At 37.2% G+C, this 25,792-nt stretch overlaps 1 protein-coding gene across 13 annotated transcripts in view; it reads right to left on the bottom strand.

Annotated features, from left to right (window-relative positions):
• KIAA1328 (KIAA1328 ortholog) overlaps positions 1–25,792 on the bottom strand; it is a 370,157-nt gene that overhangs the window by 184,404 nt on the left and 159,961 nt on the right. The gene's annotated exons all lie outside the window — the stretch shown is intronic.

Below are 25,792 nucleotides of genomic sequence, written 5' to 3'. Positions count from 1 at the left end.
GTTAAGGACACTTTTCCTCCTTAAAAAGAAGTTTCTTATACAATAGGTTTCATTACAGGAATGTATTGATTGAAACTAGTTTCACTACCACTAATGTTCTGCTTAATTTTAAAGATAACATAATGCTGAACAGAATAATGTGTTCTATTAATAACACTTTATTGAAACAGTAGACTGATTTATTGCATGTTTGTCCAAATAAACACCCAGATCATTTGCCATAAATCTTCTTGAGTCTAAACAGAAGGCTGAGATGCAACTTGATAAAAATAAAAAGCTATCATAAAACATAATGAAAAATCCAATCTGAAAATTAAACAGTGCACTGCCCAGCTTCATGCTTTGTTTAGGGTCTGAAGCTTGCAATGAAGATGAAAGAATTGCTCTAGTTTACTTAAAAAGGCTATTGTGAGTCTTCATCTGGGAAAAACTATAAAAATAATTAAAATCTGTTAGAGGAAGTCTGGCCATTTAGTTTCTGAGGCAATTCACTCTAAGCGCATTGCTCGTACACTTTGAGATAAAATAGCTTATTTTCTATTTAAAGATACTTTTTAACTTGGACTTTATTTTGTGGGGGTGAGAGAGGGCCGAACTTAACAGGCTTGTGTTCACGAACTAAAATACTTCTCCCTGGAGCTCTAAGTTTGCAGTGAGTCTACTCAGACCCATTCTGGTGGTGTACGTACACACAGGAGCGTGCATGTACACCAGCTGTGTCGTAGGTGACATGTGAGAGGATGCCATCAGGGCATTCCTCTGAGAACAGTGATCCACATGCCGCTTGGAAGGCAACATTTGCATTTCACAGCCAAGAGATAAGGCTGTGTTCTACTGCATATTCTATATAAACTTAGTCCTTTATCTGTAGCTGATCTGCCTCATGTAGAAAGTTGTTAAAGATCTCTTCTATATTATTTACGATTTTGAAAAATTCTTGTTTTCTAAATTTATGTATGGCATTCTCGATATTAGGAAGCCTAACTTGTCCTGTAATCTTTCAAATTAATTTTGAAAAAGAGAAGTTATTTAACTATCTTAAAGAAATAGCAATGTTTGCTACACAAATTTAAAAGTAGGATTATAGAAACTGCAATATATTGACTTCAGTACAGTTAGATGTAAGAGTTCTATATTTAAAGCACCAGAATTTATTAACCAAGACTCAACAGTGCAATTATATACTCCAGCTTACAGAATACCCGCCACCTGGGTAAATCCTTCATCTACTGTATAACATATCATAATTCATTAAGCAGTCCCTTATTGATGGAAGCTTAGATATTGTGCTGACCACTGACGCATGGCTTACTCCACCCTCCATTTAATTATAAAATGTGGGAAACTACAGACTCCCTTCTATTAGCCAGAGCTCTGGATGTCAATTAGGTTCTGCTTATTTCACATGATTTTGGGGGTCTTCTTTGTTTGTCTCTGCTGCCAAGGACAATGGTGAAAACATGAGAATTCTCTCCAGCATTAACAAAATAGGGAACATTTTTCAGTTTTTTGGGGTAAGAAGCAGCAGTGTGGCAGCAGCAGAAGCACCAATGGCTTGGTGACCTGGCTTCCTAACCCTTTGGTCTCACTGGTGGGAATCTATTCTGTGGTTTCCTGGATGTCCAGAGACCAGTGCAGCAGCAGTAGATGCTTTGCTCTGGATTCCAGCATAGCTCCAGTGATGGTCTCAGAGCATTATGCCCTGAGTATGTAAGTTCTATATTGTTCTGAAGTCACCAACCGAAGTCCAACATAAAATCGCTTCTTAGGCCCTTCCAAAGCTTTTATTCCTAGTATATAAAATTCCTTCTTGTTTAAAATATCTTGAATGGTTTCTGTTTCCCACACTGAACTCTGACTGACAAGTCTTCTGCTATTACTAACAATGAATTCTTTTTTTTTCTGAATTAAGATACAATTTATGTACAATAAGATTCATCCTTAAGTCTATGGTTTTTCAAGTTTTAAGAAATGAGTACAGTCGGGTAAGCACCATAATAATCAAGAAAGTTCCATCATACCAAAAAAACTCCTCATGCTTTGTAATCAGCCCTAAAAATTCTTGATTTGCTTCTGTCTCTGTAGTTTTCCTCTTCAGGAATGTCATATAAATGGACTCACACTTTGAGTCTCGCTTCTTTCACTTAGCATAATGCATTGGAGATTCAGGTATGTAGTGTGTACGTTAACAGTCTGTTCCTTTTTTTGCTGAGTAGGGCCATGTGGATTGTTTCCAGTTTTTAAGGAATATGAATAAAGCCACTGTAAACACTCACATATAGGTTTTCATGTGAATATAGGTCTTCATTTCACTTGGGTAAAAATCTAGGAGGTAATCCTGGTAAAAAGTGGACCTGAACTAGGGTGGAAGCAGTGAAGGTGGTAAGCAATGGTATTAGCTGTGATATGTTTAGAATGGGCTGGATTTGGTGATGGATTGGCTCTGGGGGTGAGAGAGAAAGAAAAATGTCAATTATGACTTCAAAGATTTTTCCTGAGAAACAGAAAGAATAGGAATGCCATTTACCGAGCTAGGCAGATGAGAGAGTTACAGGTTTGGAAGGGAAATCAAGAGTTCAATTTTAGTCACACTAATTTTGAGATGTTAGTGGACAGACCCAGTATATATTTACTGTTAGCTTCATTAGATTGAAACCCTTTAGGGTACAATCTGTATCTTTTACTGATATACAATTTCCCACAATAGTAAGGGAATGGATTAGAAGGTTTGGGGGTGTTTTTCACCCCTAGAATTCTGCAGTGAGAATCAGGCTGTCACAGGTATAAATTTACAAGTGCACTAAGTTTCTTGTATTCCACAAATGGCTACTTAAAGGGTCCCTATAATTTAGGTAAATATGGCATCGCTCTGCGACAGCTTCAAACCAGCATTTTTAAAGCAAAGAAATACCATTTTCTGGAGAACATGAGGCAATTTCATGGTTAGGGAATTTTTTATGTTGAATTTTCCATTTTTTGTTTCCATCAATTATTGCTATACCTTTATCCTCTTTTTGGTCAGAACAAACAGCTTTAGTTCCTTAGATCTTAGTGTGGCATGATTTCAAATGACAGCATCATTTTAACTGAATTCCAAGGCTAGACATGGTGTTTTAGCTTTGATGTTGCCCCCATAATCAGAAAGGGATCCCCAAAAGCTCAACCAACATTACCTCTTATCCTTCCATAGTATATACAATGCTTAACCTCCATCACTTTCCCTTTAGTGGATCTGCAACCCCAGGCAATGGAGACTCAAGTAGTTAAGTCCCTATGTGATCCAAGCTAACTACAGATTTAGTGGAAGCTGAGGAGACCAAATTCTGGCACTAGAACGAAATATGTTATAGTAACAACAGAAAAGTTCTTCATTAAAAAAACCCACAGAATGGTACAACTCCCTTCAAGATAATCTTTAGAAAAAGATACTTTCTTCAAATGCCTCTTTGCCCAGATAAACATGATAAGCTCTTCCTTATTCTTTTCAATATCTAAGACCTCTTCATTACTATTTATATTTTAGCTGCCCTAATCTTTATGACTAACAACTTCAAATAAATACTCTACCAGTTAGTAAATAAGTAAGGAAAGATAAATCCATTAGCTTAAATAAATTAGGTGTTTTCTTTTTCTTGTAATGAAGCCTCTGGAAGAACACAGTCTGCAGCTGTTACAGCAGTGTCACAATGTCATCAGGACTTCAGTTCCTTCTATATTTTTGTTCAGACATGGACTTGCCACCTTCTACTCACAAAATGGCTATTTAATCTGCAACATCAGGTCAGCATTCCATAGAGCAAAGCTTCTCAATCTGGCCTCTTGACATTTGGACAAGATGATTCTTTGTGGTGGGAGACTGTCCTGTACGCTGTAGGATGTTTAGCAATACCCACGGCCTCTACCTGCTAGATGCTGCTAGCAACTGTCAGTTGTAAAAACCAAAGATGTCTCCAGACATTGCCAAATTTCTCCTGGGGGTCAAAATCATCCCTGGTTGAGAACTGCTGCCATAGGGGAAAAAGAGACTGGACAAAGGATGAAAAAAGGCATAAAATCGAGTGTAGCAGACAGTGGAGCCTGCTACACTCCCACCCCACCCCCACCCCCGGGCCCTCTTAAGGGAGTTTCTTAGAAACTCCATGGCACAAATTCTACTTACATCTCACTGATCAGACCTGTATCCCAGTGCCACTCCATCTGCAAAAGAGGCTGGGTAATGCGGGTTTTATCCTGCGACACTGTTACTCTCAATAAGACTGGCATTCATTTAAGAAGGAATAAGGGAAGAATAAATAATAGGTAGGCAACTAGCATTCTCCGTGACAGAAAATGTTTCAGTACTTTATTTGCAAGACAATTTTGTGCAAACTGACATTCTTGAGCATATCCTTGCAAAGGCTCCCAAGATTTTAAAAAGAAAGTTTACCTTGATTTGTGTCTTATATAAAAGACTTACTCTTTTTTGGCAGAGGCTGCCTTCTCCCTTAAGAACTGGTTATTCTTTCCAGCTTTTTGTACGTAATCTTTTTCTTCCTTCTGGACATAAGTTAGGTTTTAAGGCTCTGTTCATTTTTTTCCCCTATCTTTCTTTTTTCTTTCTGTTTTAAAAGTTGAAAAATATTGATCTATCTTTAAGTTTACTGACTTTTTTTTTCTGTCACTCCACTATGTTGATGAGCCCACCCAGTGAATTTTTTATTTCGGATACTGTATTTTTTTGGTTCCAAAATTTCCATTTGGTTGTTTTTAATAGTTTCTATTTCTCTACTGAGAAATTAATTTAAAGTGTTTACATTTATGCCACGGAGAATTGCTATAAAAGCTTCTTCAAAGTCTTTCCCTGATAATTTCAAAATCTGGGTGACCCTGGGGTTGGCATCTCTCTTTTCCTTTGAGAATTGTTTATAATTTCCTGTTTTTTTTGTAGGCAGCATAATTTTGAATCATACCCTGGACATTTTAATGTTATGCTGTATTGGCTGTCAGTCCTTTGATCTTTTATAATCTGCTAGAGGATTTGTTTATCTGTTTTAACAGGCAATCAGGTCAGTTAGGTTCAGACCACAAGTTCTTCCTCACCTCCTCTGAGGAGTGGTTCTAACTGAAGGCCAGTTCTCAAAGATTGTGGTATGCTGCTGTGGGTTTGTCTGACACATGCACAAACTAGTACTTGTGCTGGTTATACACAAAATGAGGGGACATCCTCCCCAGCTCTCTTTTTTTCTAAGATGTCCTCCTTAGTCTTCATCACAGATGCCCCTTTCTGGGTTATCTGGCAGGAAAGACAGGGTTTCTCTTGTAGCACTTCTACTATAGCTGCAGCCTTGCAACTGGGTCTGTCTTAGGAGCAAAGCTGGGAAAGGTAGAAAAAACATAAAGATCCCTCCCCCATACTATTAAATGCAGGATGCATTTTCTTGATTTCTCTGGATAGAAAAATGAGGTTTCTATCAGAGTTTTAATTGCCAGAGCCACTGTTGCCCAGCTCCATAACTGGGGGCAAAACCACGGGAAAAAAGAAACAAAACAAAATAAAACACTAGGAAACGCACCCCAAACTAGTTGCCCCTCCAGGTTTTAATTTCCCAGCACCAACTGTCTGCTTTTGATTATTTATGTAGTTGCTTTTGTATTTTGTCCAGAGTTTTTAGTTCTAATCAGCAGGAAAGGTAGGCTATAGGGGGCTTACCTCAACGAGGCAGGAGCATAAACTTTCTAAAATGTCTTTTATGAGTCATAGAAGTATAAGCTTCTATGAAAGTCATAGGAACTAGCTGCACAAATCACAAAACCTAAGTAAATAACAAAAAATAAAGAGAAATTAAATACATTCATTCTTAAATCAAAAGTGTTAAAATAAAACAATAATCAGGATGAAAAAGGAATTTTTCATAGCCAAGTGTCTGAACTAATAAAGTCAGACTGTCAGTGGGTCAATCTGGTTATGGAGAAAGAGACCAAAATACCTTTATTATTCTTCCTTTTAAAGCAACTTTTTGGGAGAGGGAGTGAGGGGAGAAGGGGACAAGCCTAATAAGAAGCAAGGCATTTAACACTGCAAAGTCAAAGCATCATCCAGGAACCCTAGAGTGGCTTCCTCCTATATGAATGTCTTACAGTGTCACAGACATAACAGGAAAGCAAAGCCAGTGTGTATGTCCAGGTTAGACACAGGCAGTACTCGAACAGATCGAAATGTCTAACTCTAGACATAGGAGTTTTCTCCTAAAACATTGCCAAGATAATGCATGCTATCTTCAGCCTCTTGGTATAGTTAAGGATGGATGAAATATATATTATAGTCTCTCTTGGAATTAGAAACAACATTAAAGAGTACAGCAAAATAAAGAGGGTACTTCAGAGAAAATTCTTGAGCTTTTCTCAATCTGCAAATGTTAATGCCAGAACTCTAATACAAAAACACCTCCCATTTCTCCTGCTCCCCCACTATTTAATTACTTTTTCTTGGTAAGGGTTGGTATACTAACTAGAAACCTTAAGCTGTGGCAAGACGTTTATTGCTTCATGTTACCTTCTCATAGCTTTAAAGAAAAAAGAACCCAAATATTTATTTACTTTCTGTTTTTAAAGTTTAGAGCCCTTTTAACAGACTCAGCAATCAATGAGAACAAATTAAAACATTCTCATCTACTCCAATAACAACCAAACAACTGTCTTAGAATCCTGGTCCACATCACTATAGCCGTAACTAATTGACCTTCAGCAAGTTACTTACTCTCCCTGACCTCCATAGAAGAGGATAATGATGGTGCTTACCTCATAAGGTTAAGGGATGAGAATTAAATATGTCAATATATATAAAGAGTATAAAACAGCATCTAGTAGAGACTATATGCTATATAACTATTGGCTATCATTGTTGCTGTTATTAAAATAGTATGAGTCTAACAAGGTGGAAAAGTGGGAAAAGAAAGGATTTTAGAATCATTTGATAATGTGCCCAACACTCACTGTGTAACCTTGGGCAAATTACTTAACCTTAGAAAAGTTATTTCATCCTTTGTAAAAAGGAGTAAATAACTACTTATGGCAGTTTGAGGATTAATAAAAGACACTGTTTATAAAATAAATTGCACACAGAAGCAATCAATAAATAATAGTAATTATTGTTATCACCATCACCCAGCTTCTCCCCAAACAATAAGGAATTCTTCTGCCCTCTGTAGAAATCACACATTTTACTTTGAGTTCTTCAAGAGAAACCAGAAAGATGCAACTTTTCTTGCATTGAAAACCACTAGAACTTTCCTTCATTCCAAAAAAGGAGAAGTAGGAGAAAGGTGTATTTAACTAAAGTTTTTGCCAAATCCAGTCCTCTGACAAAAGAATGATTCTCTTGTTAGAGGTCTAGGTCAGAACATATCAACAAAGCAGTTTCATCATTATGCACTTCTCATTTTAAGAGCAGTCACTTCATTTTGTTGCTTTACTAATGCATCAGTGATTATTCTGGTATGGAATGTTTTCTTATTTGACACTTGTAAAAATAAAACTGGACCTTAGATTAGAGTTGGTGGATTGAATAGTAGAGGAATGGCAGGAAAGGAATATAAAAAGGTATAGACATACTGAGAAAAAAAATTGGAAAAGATACCAACAAAACTTTGGATGTTAGAAAGCAGGTGGATGAATCAGTAACTGATTTAGCATGAACAAAGCAGAAACCTCACTCAGAAGCAGGCTGACTGGTAGTAGCTCAGGAATAGGAAACACTGGGTATTACCAAAAATGAGAGAAGAAGTGAGGCTGAAAAGAGAAGGACTGATTGAAAATCTCTTTAAGGAGACATTAAGTTTTAGGAGGAGAGTTTTTAAGAGTTCACTCAACAGAAACCCACTAAGAGCTTTCCTATACAACATCTTAAAGCACATCAGGGACAGGCATAGAAAAATAACAGTATGAACTTACTCCACTCATGAATGTCTGTCAAATGAATGAATGTATCCATGTATTGTCATGAGTTGAATTCTATAACTCAAATTAAGTAGGTTTATTTCTTATAAACTACTATATGGTATAAACTTTCTTGATATAGAAAGTTTATAAATGGACTCATAAGCTATATAACTAATACCCCTAAGTCTATTTTTGTCCCACTAACTGATTTGACGTTGATATTGCTGTTTCCCACAACTGTCTTAATTATCCCATCATGGAGTTAAAGGATCAGCTTTCATTTTTAAATCTATTTTCTATATTATTTGGAAAGTAATCAATAAACACAGAACTAGAAATACCAACATTTAAAGGAGGAAATAAAATGAAAAATAAAAACATCTCCGCTCCCTACTACCAATCTCACTCCTCAGAGGTAAACTTTCTTCTCTATTTCTGACTTTAGTTATTCAGTGTTACCTCCAAAATTTTAAATTATATGTTTAGACCTCTATTTCTTCTGTAATTACAGTTACAGATTTGTTAAGGAAAATCCAGTATTTTCCTCCCTATGAAAGATATACAATTTAGCTCATTTACACTACATCCTTTAAAGTTTTTCTTAGCCGTGTTTTTATCTTTAGTTCTTCTGTACATTACCTTTCTAACGCTGAATAATAATTATAATCTCTACTTGATCCACTATTTTAGATTGTATCTCTGTAAAATAAGAAAGTCAGTATCCATACTTCCTTCCACCTCCATGCATCCCCTTCTAAGGACCAATGAATAAATGGAAAGAACAAATATGAATGAGGAGTCAGGGAAACTTAATTTTTTTAAGTTCTAGAAATCACTATTAACTGTTTACACAAGGAGCTACCTCAAGTGAGGGCAAAGCAAAGCCTGCCATTCCCACTGTCAGTATCTACTATTAATGTTATGAGTTACTTTTTTCTTTCAACAAGCAACTCTGATTTCTCAGTATCTACCATTTAAATTTTTTTTTATTCTTTGAGCACACATTTCCACTTTAGGGAATAGAACTTGCAAACGCATTCAAAATTATGTGTACAAGGATATTCACTGCAGGATATTATATTTTGTAATAGAAAATTACCAATAACCCAGACATGTATCAATAAGGGATTGAATAAATAAATTGATATATCCGCACACTAAAATGCTGAATGAACATTAAAAAGGATGCCGTTAATATATACATGTAATCCCCTGGAAAGTATAGGATACATATTATTAAGTAAGAAAATAAAGTTGTAAAAATTATATGTATAGTATTAACCTACTATCTTAAAAATTAAAGTATTAGATCTGCATAGAAAAAAAACTGGAGTAATATACAAATTTAACTAGTTACTGCTGAGGAAGGAGAATACAGAGGACTTGGAATTAATACACCGTACATTTTTGGATTGCTTGAATATTCTAAGGCCAGAATATATTAGATTAACAATAACAAAGAAACAATAAACAACCTTAAAATATAATATACTAACAATAAACTATCTTTAAACATTTTCTGTTTTTCCCGGCTTATGTTCACAATGACTAAATACTAATCTCCCCAGCTATTTCTGGAGTTCTTGGGACAGAACCTCTCTCCAAAATGATTTAAAGAAACCAAAGGGGGCTTCCCTGGTGGCGCAGTGGTTGAGAGTCCGCCTGCCGATGCAGGGGACGCGAGTTCGTGCCCCGGTCCGGGAAGATCCCACGTTCCGCGGAGCGGCTGGGCCCGTGAGCCATGGCTGCTGAGCCTGCGCGTCCGGAGCCTGTGCTCCGCAATGGGAGAGGCCACAACAGTGAGAGGCCCGCGTACCACAAAGAAACAAAAACAAAAAACCAAAGGGCCATGCTGGAATGAAAAGAAAAGCAGAAAAAAATTAAAAAAAATTTTGGGTTGGGCTTCTGTTAGTTCTTGTAGATTTACCCATGTTCTCTCCTTGAGAACCTATCCAAGAGCAAATGCTAGTCTAGATGGGCCACAGATCTAAGCTTAGGCAGTAATTCTCAGGAACTCAAATAACAGTTGAACATAGTAATCCATTTTATAAAGCACAATTTTTCCTTGTGCTTTAAACCAAATGAATACTGGTGGCTACAAAAATTTTATTCCTAGAAGATTAAAAGAAAAACCCTTTATTCATCAATCTCAATTTTATTCTCAAAGTGCTCAATTCTGATGAATTCAGTACCTCAGGACCAACAGAAATGAAAACCAGGTGTGATAATCCCTAAATTGACATAATAATTCTGACTGAATGTCATAAGTATAAAAGATGAATAACTAAACATAAGGTCATTCCCAAACACATGATATTTTTGGTTTCCACCAGGACCTACTCCACAATCACAATAAAATCAATTATAACAATAAATGATGATACCAACTGGAAAGCTAACTGTTATATATTACTTACTGCATGCAAGGTACAGTTCTACTTGCATTTATTAACTTTTCAATCCTGAAAGATAATCTATGAGCTATATTCATTACATTTTCCCCATCTTTCAGATGAAGGAATTGAGGCTTACTGATGTTAAGTAACTTGCCAAGGTGGTAGAGTTTAATATATAGAAATCCAAGCATTCTGGATCCAAAGTTCATACTCTTAACTGGCATTCAGAAAGGATCCTTGAGGAATGAGCAGAAAAATATCTTGTCCACCAAATAGCAAGCCCTAGAGCAAGACTATAATTATAAGTAAACATCCCCAAATATGGCTTAAGGAAGTAGAATGCTGTAGCTTATCCAATGGTCACTCAAAATCTTTCACACCCACACAATATTTAAAAGCCATGAACTATATTCTAGGGTATAGCCAAATGCCTAACATTTCTAACTCACGGTGATGGTTGTCTATTTATTCGTCAGGAGGGAAGTAATTTATTGCAGAGTAAACAATGAAGTGTGCACAATACCTAGCTATATCATGTTAACAGTCATGGTAAAAAAGAATTGAAACATGGAAATTTCAGGTTTTATAGCTACTTCTTCAATCTATATTCACTTATATAAAGATGTCACAGTCCGGGCCTAGTCCTCTGTTCTCTGGGGGCCCCCGCCAGGCCACGTGGGCCCTAGGGGTGCAGGAGGGAGGTGGGGGGCAAAGAGGAATGGTGGGCAGGGAGGGGCTCTCCAGGATCAGAGGATCAGGAGAGGTGTGGAGGGCCTCCAGAAAGTGGGCAGAGACGGAACATACCTCAACATAATAAAGCCCATATAAGACAAACCTACAACTAACACCATATTCAACAGTGAAAAGCTGAAAGCATTTCCTCTAAGACCAGGAATAAGACAAGGATGCCCACTCTCGCCCCTCTTATTCAACATAATTTTGGAAGTCCTAGCCATGGCAATCAGAGAAGAAAAAGAAAGAAAAGGAATACAAATTGGAAAAGAAGAAAACTGTCACTGTTTGCAGATGACATGATACTATATATAGAAAATCCTAAAGATGCCACAGAAAACTACTAGAACTAATCAATGAATTGGTAAGGTTGCAGGATACAAAATTAATGCACTAAAATCTCTTGCATTCCTATACACTGACAATGAAAAATCAGAATGAGATATTAAGGAAACAATCCCACTTACCATTGCAACAAAAAGAATAAAATACCTAGGAATAAACCTACCAAAGGAGACAAAAGGCTTGTACTTAGAAAACTATAAAACACTGATGAAAGAAATCAAAGATGACATAAACAAATGGAGAAATATACCATGTTCTCGGATTGGAAGAATCAACATTGTGAAAATGACTATACTACCCAGAGCAATCTACAGAGTCAATGCAATCTCCATCAAATTACCAATGGCATTCCTCACAGACTTAGAACAAAAAATTTTACAATTTGTATGGAAACACAAAAGACCCTGAATTGCCAAAGCAATACTGAAAAACGGAGTTGGAGGAATCAGGCTCCCCGACTTCAAACTATACTACAAAGCTACATCAATCAAGACAGTATGGTATGGCACAAAAACAAACATAGATGATTGGTACAGGATAGAAAGCCCAGAGATAAACCCACGCACATATGTTGACCTAATTTATGAAAAGAAGGCAAGAACATACAATAGAGAAAAGACAGCCTCTTCAATAAGTGGTGCTGGGAAAACTGGACAGCTACATGTAAAAGAATGAAAATTAGAACACCACCTAACACCATACGCAAAAATAAACTCAAAATGGATTAAAGACCTAAATGTAAGACTGGACACTGTAAAACTCTTAGAGGAAAACACAGGAAAAACACTCGTTGACATAAGCCAGAGCAAGATCTTTTTTGACCCACCTCCTAGGGTAATGAAAATAAAAACAAAAATAAACGAATGGGACCTAATTAAACTTAAAAGCTTTTGCACAGCAAAGGAAACCATAAACAAGATGAAAAGACAACCCTCAGAATGGGAGAAAATATTTGCAAATGAAGCAACGGACAAGGATTAATCTCCAAAATATACAAACAGCTCATGGAGCTAAATATCAAAAAAACAAACAACCCAACTAAAACATGGGCGGAAGACCTAAATAGACATTCTACCAAAGAAGACATACAGATACCCAAGAGGCACATGAAAAGCTGCTCAACATCACTAATTATTAGAGAAATGCAAATCAAACTACAATGAGATATCATCTCACACTGGTCAGATGGCCATCATCAAAAAATCTAGAAACAATAAATGCTGGAGAGGGTATGGAGAAAAGGGAACACTCTTGCACCGTTGGTGGGAATGTAAATTGATACAGCCACTATGGAGAATAGTACGGAGGTTCCTTAAAAAACTAAAAATAGAACTACCATATGAACCAGCAATCCCACTACTGGGCATATACCCTGAGAAAACTGTAATTCAAGAGGACACATGTATCCCAATTCATTGCAGCACTATTTACAATAGCCAGGACATGGAAACAACCTAAATGTCCAATGACAGATGAATGGACAAAGAAGATGTGGTAAATATATACAATGGTATATTACTCAGTCAAAAAAAGGGAACGAAATGGGGTCGTTTGTAGAGATGTGGATGGACCTAGAGTCTGTCATACAGACTGGCATACAGTGACGTAAGCCAGAAAGAGAAAAACAAATATCGTATATTAACACTTATTTGTGGAATCTAGAAAAACGGTACAGATGAACCTATTTGCAGGGCAGGAATAGAGACTCAGACATATAGAATGGACACATGGACACAGTGGGGAAGGGGAGGGTGGGACGAACTGGGAGATTAGGTTTGACATAAATACACTACCATGTGTAAAATAGATAGCTAATGGGAACCTGCTGTATAGCACAGGGAGCTCAGCTCAGTGCTCTGTGACGATCTAGATGGGTGTGACAGCGGGGGAATGGGAGGGAGGTCCAAGATGGAGGGGCTATAGATATACATATAGCTGATTCACTTCATTGTACAGCAGAAACTAACACAACATTGTAAAGCAATTATACTCCAATAAAAAAATTAAAAAATTAAAAAAAAGACGTCACAGTTAAAGACATTTAAAACTCAAATTATCTGGAGAAAAGATTCGTATACAATTTATTTTCAGAAACTGATATTCAGCCTTTTGCTATCGGAGTTGATTGCTCTTATATGTAAACTTCATTTTAGTTTTTGCACATTTGAAAATACAAAGACTGACATTTAAAGCCTGTGTAATGTGTCATTAAAAAGAAATTCAAATGGGAACATTTCTACTTTGTCAGGAATATATAGTTTGTTAGGATAGTGGCTATACTAACTGCTTACAAGTTTATTTTGAGTACTAAATGTATCATGAACTGTTAAGTATATTACAAGGGAAAAGATAAAGCTGAAACAGGGCTGGAGAATTTGTTCTGATCCCAATGAGGCCAGGCAACTAGAATGTTAAAGGAAGACCATGCAGTTTTCCAAAAAGCTGCTTTATTGAGGTATAATTGACATGTAATAACCTCCACATATCTAAATTGTACAAACTAATAAGTTTTGGTATATGTACATACCCAGGAACCATCATCATAATCAAGATAATGAACATATCCATCACCTCCAGAAGTCTCCTTGTGTCCCTTTTTTTTAAATTTAATTTCTACTTTATATTGGAGTACCATTTATTTACAATTGTGTTAGCTTCAGGTGTAGAGCAAAGTGATTCATCTATACCATATACATATATCCATTCTTTTTCAGATTCTTTTCCCATATAGGTTATTACAGAATATTGAGTAGAGTTCCCTGTGCTGTACAGTAGGTTCCTGTTTCCTGTGTCCCTTTGTAATCCTTTCCACTTACTCCCCTACCCCTGCATCTGCCCAACCAGACAAGCACTAATCTACTTCCTGCCATTAGAGATTATTTTGATTTTCTTAGTGTTTTATATTAATGGAATTATAGTATGTAATCTTTTAAGTCTGGATTCTCTAACTTAGCTTAATTATTTTGACATTTATCCTTGTTGCGTGTATCAGTAGTTTCCTCTCATTGCCAAGTAGTATTCCATTATATAAGTATACCATAATTTATCAATGCACCTGCTAATGACATCTAGGATGTTTCAAGTTTGGGGCTATAAAAAATAAAGCTGTGAAAATTAGTGAGTGGATATATGCTTTTACTTCTTCTGGATTAATAACTAGTAAAATGGATGGAGCACATAGTAAGTGTATGTTTGGCACTTTCTTAAATAAACTTTTGTAAAGTTGTACAATTTTACATTCCTATCAGCAGTGCATGAGAGTTACAGTTCCTCCACATCTTTGACAGGGCTTTTAACATTTTGACCAATAGCCAAATGTTGAATAGAACATTTTGACCAATAGCAAGCTTTTAACATTTTGACCAATAGCCAAATGTTGAATAGATGTGTAGTGGTATGTTATTATGATTTTTATGTTCATTTCCCTAATTACTAATGATATTGAGCATCTTTTTAAGGTGCTTATTTGCCATCTGTACATCTTCTTTCATGAGGTATCTGTCCAAATATTTTTCCCATTGTTTTAATTCAGTAGTTTGTTTCCTTGTTACTATGTTTTATGAGTTCTTTATGTATTCTGGATGAATTTTTATCAAACATACTTTTTAAAATATTTATTTATTTAGGCTGCTCCAGGTCTTAGTTGTGGCATGTGGGATCTTAGTTGCGGCATGCGGACTTTTTTTTTTTATAAAAATTGATATACTTTATTTTTTAGAGAAGTTTAAGTTCACAGAAAATTGAGCAGAGTACAGAGTTACCATATACCTCCTTTCTCCCAACCTCAGTTTCTACTGTTATTAACATCTTACATTACTATGGTGCATTTGTTACCGTAGCTGAACTAATGTTAATACATTGTTAATAATTAAACTGCATAGTTTACGTTATGGTTCACTCTGTTATACTGAAAGTTCTATGGTTTTGACAAATATATGACAGTTATCCACCATCACAGCATCATAAAGAGGTAAAAATCACCTCTGCTACCTATTAATTCCTTCCCTGAACTCCTAACAAAGAGTGATCTCTTTACTAGTAATCTTTTTAATATCTGTAAGTTTTATCTTTTCCAGAATGTCATATAGGTGGGATATATACTATGTAGCATTTACTGACTGACTTCTTTCACTAAGCAATATGCTTTTTATGTTCCTCCATGCCTTTTGTGTCTTGATAGCTTGTTTCTTTTTATTGCCTATTAACATGCTCTGGATGCACCACAATTTACTTACCCATTCACCCTTTGAAGAACATCTTAGTTAATTTTAAATTTTGCAAATTCTGAGTAAAACATTTATGAACATTCATGTGAGGGTTTTTGTGTGGACATGTTTTCAGCTCATTTGAGTAAATATTTTGGAGCATGATTGCTGGATCACATGGTTAAGAGTATATTTCATTTTTTTTAAAACTACCAAGCTGTCTTTCAAGGTGGCTGTGCCGTTTTGCATTCCCACCACCAATGAATAAGAGTTCCTATAGCTTCACTTCCTCACCAGTATTTGGTGTTGTCAACGTTTGTAGATGTTCTTTAGCAAATTGAGAAAGTTACCCTCTATTACTAGTTTGCTAACGTTTTTATAATACAGTGATGTTGCATTTTGTCAAATGCTTTTTCTACATCAATTGATATAATCATGATTTTTATTCTGCATCCTGTTGACATGATGCATTACATTAATTGATGTTTGAACATTGAACCAACCTTGCCTACTTGAAATAAATCCCACTTGGCCATGATGTACAATTTTTTATTCGTTGTTGTATTTGATTCACTAATATTTTGTTGAATATTTTTGCATATGTTTATGAAATATTGGTCTGTATTTTTCTTTTCTTATAAAGTTGTTGCTTGGTTTTAGTATTAGAGTAGTGCCGGCCTCATAGAATGAGTTGGAAATTGTCATTCATCACTGCTGGGAGAGTAACACATCTATGATTCTATGGAGTGAAGGCAATGGGAGCCCCATATTTGGTAAATCTTCTGGATTCTGTCCTAGGTGCTTACTCTCTTGGCTGATTTGAATCTGTATCCTTTCCTTGTAATAAAACATGTAATAAAATTATAAACATGCTTTTTAACAGCTTTCAGTTATTTTTGTAGTCTTTCCAGTGAATTGTCAAACCTGAGAATGATTTGGGGAATCCACTGAACTTGCAATTGGTGTCAGAAGTGAGGGCAATCTTGGAGACTGTTCTCTCTAACTTTGCAGTGGGCCTAAACTCTATACACCTTTTTTTTTTCATGTAAAAGCTTTTTATTTAAAATAAACATACATATATTTAAGGTGTAAAGCATGATTACTTTATATGTGTAGTTTAATGACTGACACAGTCAAGCTAATTTTCATATCTTCTCACACAGCTACCATTTGTGTGTGTGTGTGTGTGTGTGTGTGTGTGTGTGTGATGAGACAACCTGAAATCTACTCTCATAGCAAATTTCTGGTATTCAACACAGCATTATTAACCACAGTCATCGTGCTGTACATTAGCTCTCTAGACATTCATCTTACATAACTGCAACTTTGTGCCCTTTGTCCAGCATCTCCCTGTTTCCCTACCTCCCCGCCCATGGTAACCACTGCTCTACTCTCTGCTTCTATGTATTTGACTTGTAAAAATTGCACATGTAAGTAGGATCATCTTTTTGTTTATGCCTACCTTATTTCACTTATAATATTCTTTTTATTTCTCTTTTGGCTTAAACAAACATTTATTTCTCAAAGTTCTTGTCAATATCTGTAAGTCTGCTTCTACTTGTTTTATTCACTACTTCACTGTATATTTTAGATTCCACATATAAGTGATATTATACAGTATTTGTCTTACTCTGTTTGACTTATTTCACTTAGCATAATGCCCTCCAAGTCAATCCATGTTGCTGCAAATAGTAAAGTTTTATTCTTTTTTATGGCTGAGTAATATTCTATTGTGCATATATACCAGAACTTCTTTATCCATTCAACTGTTGATGGACACTTGGGTTGCTTCCATGTCTTGGCAATTGTAAATAATGCTGCTATGAACAGTTGGGTGCATGTATCTTTTTGAATTAGTGTTTTTGTTTATCTGGGTATATACCAAGGAACAGAGTCGCCGGGTCATATAGCAGTTCTATTTTTAGATTTTTGAGAGACCTTCATATATTCCACAGTGGCTGCACCAATTTATATTCCCACCAACAGTGTAGGAGGGTTCCCTTTTCTCCACATCCTCACCAACATTCTTTGTGTTCTTTTTGATTATAGGTATTCTGACAGGTGTGAGATGATAAAGAGACTACTACAAACAAGTACATGCCAACAAAATGAACAATGTAGAAGAAACGGACAAACTCCCAGAGAGGCACAATCTCCCAGAGTGAACCAAGAAGAAACAGAATATATGAACAGACCAATCACCAGTAATGAAATTAAATCAGTAATTTAAAAACTCCCAACAACCAGAGGTCCAGGAACAGACGGCCCCTCAGGCAAAATCCACCAAGCACTCTGAGAAGAGCCAACACCCACCCCTGTCAAACTACTCCAAAAATTTCAGAGGAAGGAACACTTCCGAACTCATCCCACGAGGCCAGCATTGCCCCAGTTATCCAAACCTTGTATTTGTCAAAAAGTTCTTTTTATGAATCTTCTTGAAGATCTTTATTTTACAAGAGCATCAGAGTAAAACATAATTGTTCTCATCACCCTCTTGGGCATTAGCACAAGGTGGGAATCAGCTGCATTCTTTATTTATCCCTCTGATTTTTCTGGAACCTTTCCTTTAAGGAGAAATCACTGGGTTCTGCGGAAACTGTGAGTGGTGACCATCAGGTAAATCTGAGACCAGGCCAAGTTCAACCAAAGTTGTCATACTTACTTCCCTTGTAGGATTCCACATGGTATTAAGAGGCACTGTGGGAAGAGCATATTAGTAACTGCCATGTCTTGGGTCCTGTGGATTACCTCTGCCCGGGGAGAAATTCCAATGGCAGGTATGGGTGACACATGCTCTTCCTTAGCAGATAGCAGCCTGGGAACTCGTCTGACACTTTGACTTCCACATGGAAAAATCTTTTCTTTTTGTGAATAAAGGTGGCCTTGGAGGTCCAGATTTCAGGGAACTGGCCCGCAGTCCCCAGGAGGGTCGTGGCTTCGGCCGGTGGGGCCTCTCCAGAGCCAGCAGTGTCGTGAGGCCGCCCTGCCCTGGTACTGCAGGGCAGCCGGCGTGCAGACTTCTTAGTTGTGGCATGTGGACTCTTAGTTGTGGCATGCGGACTTTTTAGTTGCGGCACACATGCGGGATCTAGTTCGCTGACCAGGGATCGAACCCCGGCACCCTGCATTGGGAGCAGAATCTTATCCACTGGAACACCAGGGAAGTCCCTATCAAATATTTGTATTCCAGATGTTTTCTCTCAACCTGTGGCTTGTCTTTTCATTCTTTTAACAGGGTCTTTTGAAAAACAGAAGTTTTACATTTTGATGAAGTCCAATCTCAATTGGTTCTTTTATGGATTGAGCTTCTGGTGTTGCAGCTAATAAATTTATAACTGATTGCAAAGATTTTCTCCTGGTTTTTTTTGGGGGGGGGAGTTTTGGGGTTTTTTTTGCAGTACGCGGGCCTCTCACTGTTGTGGCCTCTCCCGTTGCGGAGCACAGGCTCCGGACACGCAGGCTCAGCGGCCATGGCTCACGGGCCTAGACGCTCCGCGGCACATGGGATCTTCCCGGACCGGGGCACGAACCCTTGTCCCCTGCATTGGCAGGTGGACTCTCAGCCACTGCGCCACCAGGGAAGCCCAGGGGTGGGGGAGTTTTATAGTTTTAGGTTTTCATTGTTAAAAAGGAGACAACCAGCTCAAAATGAAGTCACTTGTCCAAAACCCAGGTCACCAAACTGAGACTTAACACCTAACTTTTACAGTTTCAACTGTTCCCAGGAGAGGACTCTTAATCCAGTCAATCCAAACCTACCTGTGAGGGGACTTCCCTGGTGGCACGGTGGTTAAGAATCCACCAATGCAGGGGACACGGGTTCGAGTCCTCGTCTGGGAAGATCCCACATGCCGCAGAGCAACTAAGCCCGTGAGCCACAACTACTGAGCCTGAGAGCCACAACTACTGAAGCCCGTGCACCTAGAGACCGTGCTCCGCAACAAGAGAAGCCACCACAACGAGAAGCCTGAGCGCTGCAATGAAGAGTAGCCCCCGCTCACCGCAACTAGAGAAAGCCTGCATGCAGCAGTGAAGACCGAACGCAGCCAAAATGAATAAATAAATAAATAAAATAAATTTATAAAAAAAAATTACCTGTGAGGTAATGCACCTGATAGATCCCTGCCCTCCCCCAAAGGATGGTGACCTCGCCTGAAACAATGCACTCTTTACTAGTAACTTTCTTGTCCTGCTCCCTTCTGCCTATAAGAGTCTTCCATGTTGTATAGCTCCTCAGAGCTCCTTTCTATTTACTAGAAGGGATGCTGCCCAATTCATGAATAGTTGAATAAAGCCAATAAGATTCTTAAAATTTACTTGGTTGAATTTTGTTTTTTAACAACAGTTAGGTCTATGATCCATAAGACATGATTTAATGGGAATACTCTACCTAATGCCCCAAGAATTATAAATTTTATCCCTCTGGTTGATAGGAACAGTTACTATTCCCAGTTGTTATTTTACTAATATGAATTCTAAAATGAAATGGTCACTTTCTCTGAAAAATTCCTATCACTTGTTCCTCACCAATTAGGTTTTCCTTGTTAGTTGGAATTAACTCATAATAATAGTACTTCTCACTACCTCCTTCCCTTCATTTAGACCAGTCAAACATCATTACATATTCCAAACTGACAACAGTGAGTGTTCTAGCATGTACCCAATATTACATATTTAGGGCCCCTATTGCTATCTTATTTCTGTGCCAACCTTTACTTTTTTTTTAGGGCAGCATCATCTACTTCCTATTCTGTGGACTCCCACAATTATATCACTTCCATATTTCTTTTCTATTGTCTTTACCCAAATGATCTTAACTATGATTCCACCTGAAGAATAGAAAGGTTTCTTTATTCTTAAATTCTTAAATCACTTGGAAGTATGAGTTGACATTGATTTAGACCTGATTTAAAGGCCCAATTTATATTTCTCAGTCTGCTCATATACTGGCTACAGTTTATATCTATGATAGACACAAGGGCTTCTCTAAGATGGTGCAGTTCAATTCTAAGGTTTCTAAGTCTCAAGAAGCATATCGATAGGCATTCATGCAATACTAGTCTGGAGCTTTGGGGGAGAAAGAAATCTGTGGTTAAAGGCTCAGATGCAACTTTGAGACCATACTCTTGAAGAAATGAGCAAAGCAAATCCAAAAAGAAAAAAAAAACAGTGGCAAGGATAAAGAGGAAAGAAGATTAGGTGCTCTAGCCTACAAGAAATTGAAATGGTTCCATTTGGCAAAAGTAGGTGTGTAGTACAACACATTTCCATTAATCTCTAAGTGATCTAATGATCAACAAAAAGCCAGTAAAGAGACTAGACATAAGAAAAGTTAAAAACAGACTAAAAATTCCAAGTCTGAATGGTGACCGACGCATACCCAGATGCAGAAGAGAGTTAACGTAGCAGGCTTGAGACTGGTCTCCTTGAAGAGCCTACTTACAAGGCTGGCCCTTGGATGGCATTTGGGAAATTGGATTTGGGGAGTATGCCCACCATGTCCTAAGTGATAAGAGTATTTTATTGTGCCTAAATTGTTTATACAAGCAATATGGTTTATACTGAATAAAACTGGTACATGCTAGACAGAGGGTGCCAACATGACCAGCTTCCAATGAAGACCTTGGGCACTGAGTCTCTAATGAGCTTCCCTGGTAGAGAGCACTTCACATGTTTCATAATTAGATGCTGGAGGAATTAAGAGTGTAATATAAGTTAGCAGGTCTCCTGAGAAAGAGAACCAGGAATGGCTTTCTTGACATAAGAGAAGCCATTTTGGCCTAATTCATTTTGTTATCTAAGCCCAGCCACAATGCCTGCCCTTGAACAGGTCTCAGTAATTAATGATCTTAAGGGAACAAAGGAATGCAGGAACAGAGAAAAGGTAGCCAAACAATAGTGCAGTGATGAAGCAGAGTCCCAGTTCCTCCTCAAGGGATATACATAATATATCTTTGAGTTCTGCAGGAACAAAGGTCCCCACCCAGGTGGAGGATGGAATGATGATGTGGACCTTCCTGACTTCCATTGACTAAAGCTTGGACTCTGTCGACCTCTGCTCCAATTCTCCTGTGCTCAAGCCCCTTCATGAATATGCATGTACCCTCAGCTTAAAGCTTGCCCAATTTTGCTGTTCAGTGAGACACTGCTTTGGTCAAGATCTCTGGTTTTCCCCTTCCTTGCTGCAAGCAATAATAAACCCTTCCTTCTCTTGATCTTTGGCTTGATTGTGTCTACTGGCTCAACACCCACCAAGAGGTGAACCCAGTTTTCGGGTAACAAGTGAATCTGGTGTGACTCCACTTCGACAAAATTCTTATAAGGCTGTACATGATTTTCCCCAGACTTCACCCCATGTACCTTTTCCCTCTGTTGATTCTGCTTTGTATCCTTTCACTGTAATAAATCTTAGCCGTGAATATGACTATATGTAGAGTCTAGTAGGCCCTCCTACTAAATCACCAAATCACCTAGTGGGGGTGGTCATGGGAACCCTGGTACACTCAGTTTCTGAGTTTAATAGATTAATATGGTCCCTTGCTTTAAAAATAAAAAAGAGTGATATGAAGGTGGCACAGAGTTCCAGCTGGGTGTGAGTGCTGTGAGAACTCAGGCAAATGCTGAGAGAAGAGGTGCCAAGCAAGAATCATTTATGTAGCAGAGTGAGGGTAGATGGAAAAACAGCAGTCACTCAGCCTGCCAAGCAGGTGGCTTTCATCAAACACTTACTTCATGCCCAAGGCAGAGCAAACTGTTTAAGCCTACACATCTTTTGAGAACTTTGAACACTGTGCAAAGATTTAAGCCACGCAGAGCAATAGATTACAAATCAACAAAGCATTAAACTTAAAAAATTAATACTTTGACTCAGTCTGGAAGGAGAAATGAAGTTACCAACATGGTTAGCTAACCACCTAGAACAGTATTACCTCCCAATGCCAATGTAGGGCCTTACTGATACACAGTGAAAGACAGGAACAATGGACTGAGAGATTCAGTGCTTAGACAGTGCTGTATTTGGGAAGACACACAGGTTACCATTTATGTTCATACCTCCTTCTAGCCTATTCTCTCAACATGTTGCCTCCATAAGTAGTATATTTATATCTGACTGATTAAAAAGGATGCTTATCACTGTTTAGAAAGCTATTAAAGTAACCAGGAAGATACCATACTCTAGAGAGTATTTATCAGAGCTTTCTGTTAATCAGTACATTGGTTGAAATGAAATAAATTTACTTAGCAATCCAGAAATCATTCATATAGTATGGGAGATTACGATCATATAACAACACCAGTAAAACATTGAACTCCAAATCCTAAACTAATCTGACTGCTCCAGTCTCAGAGATTTCCTCCTGCTCAATATTCTTAAGATTTAGCATCACAAAAGTTAGAGCAGGGAAACAACCTTACATAACATCAGGTCTGTTCCCATTTGATAAAACAGACTTAATGTAACCCTCCTGTGGCATTTAGAAGAGAGTATCTTGCATTGTTTGCTTGTCCATCAGACTATCCATCTTTCCTGCTCTTCTTTCCTCCTTTTCCTCCCTATGTATCATCCGTTAAGTCTCTTTAATCAGAGTAAGTCATTAAAAGGGAAGTCTTGCATCTACTTTGGGTTTTTGGTGGCAAATGCTTGTAAACTGTAAAATGAAGACTTGCAATAATTATACTTAATTTTGACATTGAAATTTTCATTGGGTTTGATTCACTATTATTCAACAATAAATTTTTCTACTCGTATAAAGTTATAACATATGCAATAACATATCAGAGAATCTTTCTGAAAAGGATGGATCTTACTTAAGCTAACAAGCCCAGCCGTACTGATCTCCTTAAATAATCAGCTTACTGATTATGGGAACTTATAAACTTCTCGTATCCAGGCATTAATCCCCACTCCCGAACTGCACTATTTAAAATGGTAGTCACTAGCCATGTGTGCCTACTGAAACTACACTAATTAAAATGAAAAGTCCAGTCTCATTACCCACATTTCAAGTGCTCGATAGCCACACTGATGATGTGTTACCATGTTGGACAGTGCACACTAAGAACAGTTCCATCAGCACAGAACTGATGGGACAGTTTTATGGGACAGAACTGCTCTAGGAGTTGTTCTACTTCTTCTATTAATAGGGAACTTGGATTTACAACAGATTTCTCAGTCTCTCTGTCTGTTTTACTTATATTCCATGATGTGCCTAATCCAGAGGCTTTCTATCATGAAAAACAGTAAGCATATATGTATCTTTACATAAAAAAACATAGTTATAGAAATAGAGTATTTAAAGTAGCCATGTCACAGAACTTTAAAACTATTATTTCTCTAAAAGATACAGGATTGGCCAGTGATTCTGCGATGGACAAATGCTTTAATTGGTCTTAAACATTTTTTTTAATTGGAAAAGTTATTTAGAAACTATCATTTGGGTGAAGGTGGTCAAAAAGGACAAACTTTCAGTTACGAGATAAGTTCTGAAGATATAATGTACAACATAATATGGTTAACGAGACCATACTGTATATTCAAAAGTTGCTAAGAGAGTAGGTGCTAAATTTTCTCATCGCAAGAAAAAAAAAATGTAACTACGTGAGGTGATGGATGCTAACTAAGCTTACTGTGGTAATCACTTTGTAATATATACATATATCAAATCATTATGATGTACATCTTAAATTTATATTAATGTCTTTATATCTCAATAAAACTGGAAAAAAAGAAAGAGAAAAAAGGGAAACAATATCAAACAACAAAGAAGTGTAAAAATAAGGTATATTAACACTCATATGCCCTTTTCCCAGATTTACATACTGTTTACATTATACCCCATCTTATCATTTGCACAGATATTTGCACACATACATACGTAATATTTTTCTGAAGTATTTGAGAGTAACTTACATATATCATGACCATTTATCCCTAAATACTTCACTGAGCATTGCTTATGAACAGGAATTTTCTTACATATATAACTACAGTACAGTTATCAATTTCATAAACTTTATCTCACCTATCAGCCACATTATGATTTTATCAGTTGACCTAATAATATTTTTTATATTATATTCCTCCCAACATGGTTAGACACTGCATTTAGTTTTCATATCTCTTAATTCTCTTTTAATCTGAAATATTGCCATAGCCTTTGTCTTTTATGACATTTCCATTTTTGAAGTATACAGTTCTCTTCCTCCTTTATTTAGAAGAAAGTTTGTCAATTTGTGTTTGAGGTTTCCTTGAGATTTAGATTCAGGTTGTGTACTCTCACTGGGAACACTGAATAGGTGATATGTTCTCAGAGTTTAATACCTGCAGACATGATCTCTCCATGCTGTATAATTACTGTTTTCTTTTTCTTCCTTACAATTAATAAACAGTCTTAGAGGAAACACTTAAAGACCGTGAAAATATCCTGCTTCTCCTCCTCATTTCTCCCTAGATTTAGCAGCCACTGACGACTCTTGCTTGATTCAACCTTTTCTATGATGGTTTCAAAATAATGATTTTCCTACTTTAGCACTCCTTCCACATTTACTAGCTGACCTTGCAACATTTTACTGTAAATAACAACCCTCCTTCCTCCCCAGCCACCCACACATATATGTATATATGTATCTGCCTGTCTGTTTGTCTATCTATCTATCTATCTATGTCTCTGTCACTGATATACACTCATGAATGTCTATTTTCCCCCCAAAGTATATAATTAATTCATTACTGTTCTTAATTATTTAGTTTATTTAATAAGTTCTTATTAAGTAAGATAGTTCCTATATTTGGTGATATTATTTAAAAATGAAGCAATGACTGGGTTATTAACACAATGCCAAACTGGCTGGAAATGTCAGGCCTGATGCCTGACCACAACAAAGTGGGGGAGGAGGAGAGGAGGGTAAGGGAAATGCAGAAGGCTGGATGGTGTGGAAGTGTTCCCACATGGACATCAGACTCATGAAAGAAGGGTAACTAGAATTAAAGCAGCCACAGGCTTTCCAACTATACCTGTTAGTAGCAAATGGAAATGTCCTATTTTACATTTTGAAAATTGGCTTCCCTTTAAGGGAAAACATATGGTTAATGATTTAAGCTTCTGTGCAAGAAAATTCCTGAGAAATTGTGATGCACAAAAAAATGGGGCTAAAATAAATGTAAAAGAATGACAACAGTGGCAGCACTAGTTGAAC

Source organism: Delphinapterus leucas, chromosome 14 (assembly GCF_059928025.1).
Source record: "Delphinapterus leucas isolate spDelLeu-1000000601 "Yukka" chromosome 14, BTC_Dleu_Yukka2, whole genome shotgun sequence".
NCBI classification, from domain to species: domain Eukaryota; kingdom Metazoa; phylum Chordata; class Mammalia; order Artiodactyla; family Monodontidae; genus Delphinapterus; species Delphinapterus leucas.
This window is presented reverse-complemented; position numbering and strand designations above follow the sequence as displayed.